This window comes from Pelmatolapia mariae, linkage group LG17 (genome assembly GCF_036321145.2).
Source record: "Pelmatolapia mariae isolate MD_Pm_ZW linkage group LG17, Pm_UMD_F_2, whole genome shotgun sequence".
NCBI lineage: Eukaryota > Metazoa > Chordata > Actinopteri > Cichliformes > Cichlidae > Pelmatolapia > Pelmatolapia mariae.
The window spans coordinates 22308769-22316697 of NC_086242.1; positions in this window are offsets into that span (position 1 = coordinate 22308769).

A 7929-nucleotide genomic window follows, 5' to 3' on the forward strand; every position below is an offset into this window, starting at 1 on the left:
TATGATCGGGGTGTAGAGTGATTTGGATAACAGTGCCTGCAGTTTTGACATCAGTCACCCAAACTTGCTCTCCTGGGGACAGGCTGCATAAAGGTTTTGCGCGGTGGCGCCTGTTGAAGTTTGCCATGTTCATCATCCTCTTCTCCCTTTCCTTTTGAGCGAGCAGGGCGTCGTCCGGCAGTGTAGGCTCCAGCTGCGATGGAAGTATCGGCAGTGTGGTTCGCAGACGTCTGCCCATTAAAAGCTCTGTGGGGCTGTATCCGGACTGCAGTGGTGTAGCTCTATAGGCAAGAAGAGCTAGATAAGGATCTGCTGCTTTTTTCAGAAGATTTTTTACAGTCTGCACAGCACGTTCTGCTTCTCCATTACTTTGCAGAAACTTGGGGCTGCTGGTGATGTGTTTAAAGCCGTACACTGCTGCGAAGTCTGTAAAGGTTTGACCTGAATACTGTGGCCCATTATCAGACATGAGGACCTCTGGGATGCGATGACGGGCAATGAAAGATTTCAGGTGAGTAATGACATCGTTTGATTTTGTTCTGTTTAACAAAGCAATCTCAACAAATCTAGAGTGATAGTCAACAGCAAGAAGGTAAGTTTTCCCTCCCAGCTCGAAAAGATCTGTGCCCACTCTCTGCCATGGGCGGGCAGGGTATTCTGTTGGCATGAGTGGCTCACTGTTATTGTGTCTTTCTTGAATACACGTTTTGCACTTGAGCACCATCTCAGAGATTTGTTGACTCAGCCCGGGCCACCACACTGTTTGGCGTGCACGAGCTTTACATTTTACAACACCTTGGTGTCCTTCGTGTAGTTTTTCCAGCACCTCGTTTCTCATTGCTGAAGGAATGACAAGCCGTGTGTCTTTTAGCAAAAGGCCGTCTTCAACAGTGAGCGTGGCTCGGTCAGGTCAGTAATTTCGCATTAAAGGCTCTTGTTTTGCATGTTCTGGCCAGCCTTCGGTGCACATGTCCATGACGCGAGCACACACACTGTCGCTTTTCAGTTGCTCCTTCAGTGTTTGCATATATGATGAACTGACAGGCATGTTTGCTACAATACTGTCCACATATATGTCTGTGCTTTCCATCAGCTCTTTGTCTGACATGTTCATTGGTTTTTTCAGAGGTGAGCGGGACAAAGTATCTGCTGTCCAGAGCGATTTCCCTGGGGCGTACTGCACAGTGTACGAGTAACGCATGAGTCTCATTCTGAATCGCTGGATCCTGGGTGGCAAGAGATCCAGAGCTTGTCCTCCCAGTAAGGAAACGAGAGGCTTGTGGTCTGTTTCGAGACAAAAATGTTTACCAATCAGGAAATCACAAAAACGCTCACACGCCCATGTAGACGCCAGTGCCTCTTTTTCCACTTGTGCGTATCGTTGTTCTGTAGGAGAAAGGGACCTCGATGCATACGCCACTGGTCGCCATCCTTCCTCCCACAGCTGCAAAAGAACACCTCCAAGACCATAGAATGAAGCATCTGCTGATACTTTAATGTTTCTGTTGGGGTCATACATTGCGAGCACTTGGGGTGAGGTCAGGGCATCTCGTAATGTTTTGAAAGCTCTAACTTGGTCAGTTCCCCAGTACCATGCGTTCTTTTTGGAAAGAAGATCTCACAGGGCTTTGTCTTTTTCAGCTAAATGGGGGATGAACTTGCCCACTTGATTCACCATGCCCAGAAAACTGCGCAACTCTGACACATTAGTTGGCTCTGTCATTTCTGTAATTGCCTCCATTTTCTTTGGGTCAGGACTGATTCCTGTATCCGCTATGATGTGACCCAAGAAAGCAACCTTGCTCTGGGAGAGCTCGCATTTTTCAACATTCAGCGTTATGCCTGCTTTTTCCAATCTTTGCAGTGTAGCATGGAGACGGGAATCATGCTCCTGATAGTTACGTCCCCACACCAACACATCATCAATGTGACACACCACTCCTTCGAGACCCTCGATGACCTCCGCCATCATGCACTGAAAGTGTTCGGGCGCTGAGTTGATCCCAAATGGTAGGCGGTTAAAATGGAACCGCCCAAAGGGTGTGATGAAGGTGGTGAGTTTGGCAGACTCATCGGACAGGGGAATCTGCCAGAAGCCCATGTTGGCATCCAGTTTGCTAAACACTTTGGCTCCTGCGAGCATTCCGAGACTTTGTTCAACTGATGGCAGCACATATTTTTCTCTGCACACATAGTCATTTAGTCCGGTAAAGTCTACGCAAAGTCTCAGCCTAGGGCTGTTTTTCTTTGGAACAACAACCATGCCGGCACACCAATCCGTTGGTTCCTCAACTCAGGTAATGACACCAAGCTCTTCCATTCGTTGGAGTTCCTCCTTTACTCTTCCCATTAGAGGCAGAGGAAGCCTTCGCGGAGTTTTGAGCGAGTACGGCACAGCGTTCGGTTTGAGTTTAATGTGATAGGCCCGCTGCACTTTCCCTAGACCATTGCAAAGTTTAGGGTAAGTAGTCTTCAGAGTGTCCATTGAAACCGTGTCAACTCGCACCAGCAGGCCAAGAGCCGTGATTGCGGGCAGGCCTAGCAGTGGAGTGCTCAGGCTTCTTACAACATAGACCTTCTCTGTTGTCTGTTTTGCTCCGTAGTTGAGCTGTAGCTTTGTAAAACCTGCAACGTCCAGTGGTGTTTTTCCAGGGCCTAACAAAGGTTTTTCTGGCTGCTGGAGAACTGGTCTGTGTTCGTTAGCAAAAATCTTTGATAAGTCCGAGTCAGCTATTACAGTCACATCTGCTCCAGTATCCAGTTTGAAAGTGATTTTTGCATCTTTCACTTGTATGATGGCTGTCCACGCCTGGCCGTCACTGGAAACTGAGCCTAGGAAGAAACCTTGCTCCTCTTTCTCCTCAATACTCTGCACTGTCTTGCTTTGTCTGCAGACGCGCTGGTAGTGACCTTTTTTTCCGCATAAATGACATTTTGCATCATTTGCTGGGCACTCAGGTTTCGGATGTGGAGAGCCTCCGCACTTGTAGCATTTATTACTTTGTCTCTTGCTATATTGCTGTTGTGTTTTGACAGTTTTATTTTTGAACATGTTGAACTTTGTTTTGTCGTGCTTTTGTATCACTCTGTCAACTGTTTTCGCATTTACTTGCATTACATTTGTTTCACTTCTCAAAGCTGACTGTTGCTTTTTGATTTCTTCTGACTGCCTGGCCATATTTATAGCTTTATCCAAGTCCAAGTCTTTTTCCATCTGCATGCGCTCAGACAGCCTCGTGCCGGCCAAGCCCACTACTATTCTGTCTCTTATCAGCTCGTCGTGGAGCAGTCCGTAGTTACAGTGCTCTGCTAATGCATGCAAGGCAGTCACGAATGCATCAACAGTCTCATTCGGCTCTTGTTTGCGCATATTGAAACGTGCGCGCTCATAAACAACATTTTTCCTGACAATGAAAAAGTTGTGGAAGCTATCTCTCACTTTAGCATAGTCCCGCTGGTCTACATCACTTAACTTTAGTCCTCTCAGGACGTCATCAGCTTCGTCTCCCATACAATATATGAGAGTGTTCACTTGATTTTCCTCCGAGCTCGCAGACAGATTACTTGCCTGACGGAATCTCTCGAAGCGACGGACCCATCTTGTCCATTCGTGTGGTTTGGAAAAATCAAAGGGCTCCGGTGGTTGGCTGCTAAACGTAGCGCTGGGAGTGCTAGCCGCAGTGCTAACTCCTGCCCTCGGACGATCGTCTGCGTCGTCATTCGGCATTTCGTTTCCACCTTCCCCTTCTCCTCACACTCGGCAGATGTATGGAGTCTCACAAGTCACACAGCACTTCTGACACCATGTGTGATTCTTACTCTGAATCTGAATAAGTACGCCGGGGTACTGTGTGCGGTAAGACCAACTCTTTACTCACTGTATTACCGTCTCCCGGCATGCATTGCCAGTGCGTAACACGTAATTACACAATCAAACAATGAACACATACTGCCCATACAACAAATGTACCAGAGACAATTATGAATACACCACAGTTTGTACTGAAGAGTAAATCAGAAAGATGATGATTTTAACCAAGAGCAACATTTTTTTTTAAATATACACAAAACCTACACAGATCTTAGAAACATTTTTATTATCAATTGAATTGTATGACAACATTACAGTTACATGAGGAACTCTTAGCTGTATTTGTCAAACTTAGAAAAACAGAACGCAATTATTTTAAATTTCATGAACCCACAGTTTAATTACAACAGAGAAAGCATCAAATGTTTAAACTTAGAAAATGTTTACTTTAAGAATAAAATGAGGTAATTTTGAATTTCCTCATAGCAACACATCTCAAAACAGGGCAACTGTGTCGTATCGCCTCTTCTTAACAGCAGTCCATGAATCAGTCTGGGAGCTGAGGAGAACAGCTCTCAGACTGAATTTTAGGAGAGGATTGTTGTCCCATTCTTGTCTGATGGAGGATTCTAGCCACTCAATCATCCTGGGTGGACGGGGGCAACAACAAGCATGTGTTTAATGCACTCCAACAGCTATCTGAGTTCGTTCTGCCACTGGAAAGTAGGGGTCTGAAACGGTGAGATAAAAGTGACACTCGTGACTATGCAGCTTCACTTTTATCTCGCTACCTTTAATTGCCATCACAACAGCAAATTTACCCCAGACCACAAACATCAGCTTGGAGAGAACAAGGTGTTCAACCATGCAAGCAATTTTTTATGCTGAAGCTGGTACTCCAGGTAAGAATGAGTCTGGTAGTACCAGTCACCGTCAGGCATCAGGTCAGAGTAACTGACGTCCGTGGTCTGTTTTTTAATGTAAAACGTTCTGTGTGTTCACAGCATTACAATTACATTCAACATTTCATTTAAAAATTTAACAAGTCTCTTACATACGGATTGGATAAGGTCTAACATGGTCGTACACAACAGTTTCCTTTCAGCTGCTCTTGTTAGTGCATCAAAGGAATCTTTGTTCCGCCATTTTGCTGCTTCAGTTGAATATGCTGTGAATCCCGTAGAGTAGACTCTTGTGCTGTTGTATTCCATCATCAAGTTCTTATTTAAAAAGTTAATTAGTGTATATTCTGCATATATATTCCTAAGCATAATGTAGAACATGCTCTTACTTGGTCGTCTGAGAGAACTGAAATAAAAGGAAAGAAGTGTATTGATGTCAACAATAATAATTAAAGGTTAATTAATTAATAATTAACCACAACACACTGTTGTTTTCAAACAGAAGACTTTTGAAGCTCACCTGGACTGAAAAGAGAGGAAGCCACATACAGTTTCATGTGTCATATACTGCAAAACAGGAAAAAAAAAACTTGATCGGCAGCATTTATATGTTCGCAGAGGCAGCAATGATGACGTGTCAGCAAAATACTCAGTTAAATCGCCTTCTGTCCATTGCATTTCTTACAATAACTGATTCTGCTTATAACAATTTTTTAAAAAATTAATTCAAAGTAATGCAGTACATTACTTAATTACTGCCAGGAAAAGGAATTAGTTACACTGCTTGTTACATTCTTTTTCATGTTTCTCCGTAAAACAACCTGAAGCACATCATCAGTCATCAGTATAAACCTACAGGCTATAGTCCCACAAACCAACACAAATTCCAAACCTAATGAGGATACACACATGGTCTTTGTATTTAGGTATGAACACAACACAAAACAAAGAGGAAAACCAATGCAAAATGACTTTAGAAGTAATCGCCACTGGATTCTACAGTAGAACCATGAACAGGTGGAAACATAGGCTGCAGCCTGACTGCTTATCCATTTGTTACATTTTGAAGTTCAGGCTCTGGCTGCTGGGCTGGGGCATGCACTCAGCTTAATACCGTAGTTTCTGTTCTGAATGCAGCTTGCACTTTACTTTTATTATTATTACTATTATTATATTACTATTACCATTACTTATTATTACTTATTATTATTACTATTCTTCCCTCGGTTCTGAAGGACAAGCTGGAGAACTCTGGAGTGGACCATCACCTCACTACCTGGATTCTGGACTACCTCACCGACCGACCACAGTATGTGAGGACTCAGGGCTGTGTGTCGGACAGGGTCGTCTGCAGTACGGGGGCCCCACAGGGAACGGTTCTGGCTCCGTTCCTCTTCACCATCTACACTGCAGACTTCTCCCACAACTCCACCCAGTGCTTCCTGCAGAAGTTCTCTGATGACTCTGCTATAGTCGGCCTCATCACTGATGGGGACGACAAGGAGTACAGAGGACTGACTCAGGACTTTGTGGACTGGTGCCAGCTGAACTACCTCCAGATCAATGCCAGTAAAACAAAGGAGCTGGTGGTAGACTTCCGCAGGCACAAACATCCTCCACTGCAACCACTGAACATCCAAGGTATGGACATTGAGGCTGTGGACAGCTACAGGTACCTTGGTGTTCATCTGAACAGCAAACTGGACTGGACTCATAACTCAGACGCCCTCTACAGAAAAGGGCAGAGCAGGCTGTACCTGCTGCGGAGACTCAGGTCGTTTGGAGTGGAGGGCCCACTCCTGAAGACCTTCTATGACTCTGTGGTGGCCTCAGCCATCTTTTATGGTGTGGTCTGCTGGGGTGGCAGCATCTCTTCTGGGGACAGGAAGAGACTGAACAGGCTGATCCGCAGGGCCAGCTCTGTTCTAGGATGCCCTCTGGACCCAGTGGAGGTGGTGAGTGACAGGAGAATGGTGGCTAAGCTGTCATCCCTGTTGGACAACATCTCCCACCCCATGCATGAAACTGTGACAGCACTGAGCAGCTCCTTCAGTGGGAGACTGCGGCACCCACGGTGTGGGACGGAGAGATTTCGCAGGTCTTTCCTCCCCACTGCTGTCAGACTCCACAACAAAGACTTTAACTGATCATACACACACATCCACAAATGTGCAATAACACTAATGTGCAATAATCTTTTCTGGCATCGTTGTATTTTTACTGAGTTGTATATAGCACTTCTATTCTATTTTTATCTTATTGCATATTTTATTCTATTTTATTCTACTGTATATAGTATTCTATTTTTATTCTATTCTGTACAGCTGTATACTGTATTTATTCTTATTTTATTTTATTCTAATTTTTGCTTCATAACTTTTGCACTGTCCACTTCCTGCTGTGACAAAACAAATTTCCCACGTGTGGGACTAATAAATAATCTTATCTTATCTTATCTTATCTTATTTTTATTGCACAAAAGGATGATAGCACAATGGTAATGTCCTATTCATTCTGTAAGTGGAACCAATAAGCAGGATTGACAGAAGCAGATTAGCAGTTTCAAGCAACTGAACTACTGGAATCTGGTACTCTACAAGAACCGGTTCTTGAGTCCCATCCCTAATCAAATCACAAAGGCAGTCACCTCAAGGCACTACAATAATAAAGAGAAAACCCCAACAATTAGACGAGCCTATATGTTCATGCACTTGAGAATAGCGGGAAGGAAGAAGTCCCTTTAAACTAGAGGAGGATCAGGATCAGAGAGGGGTGGACAGGACATAAGACACACTTTGAGAGAGATAGACAGAGATGAATAATAACTAATGACTAAAATGCTCATTTGGGGTGATATAATACTACAAGGTCTTTAAGATAAGATAAGGCCTAAATGACTTTAAATTTGATTCTGGATTTAAAAGGTTAACTGTGTAGAGAAGATAATATGGGAGAAATATGCTCTCTCTCTGTCTCTCTCTTGTTCCTGTCAGTACTCTCTGATGTCATATATAAATTATTCATTTTATGTTTAAATTATTTTGGATACTGAGGTTTTTACATGCTTGTTTTATCTGTAAATGTGTACATATGTACAACCCAGATTGTAACTGCTGTTCAAAATAACATCCACTCATTGCTAATTAGAGACTTTGAGATGAACTAATTAGATGAACTCTGTAGTCTGATTTGTTCTTTGTGAGCTTCACTGTGTTT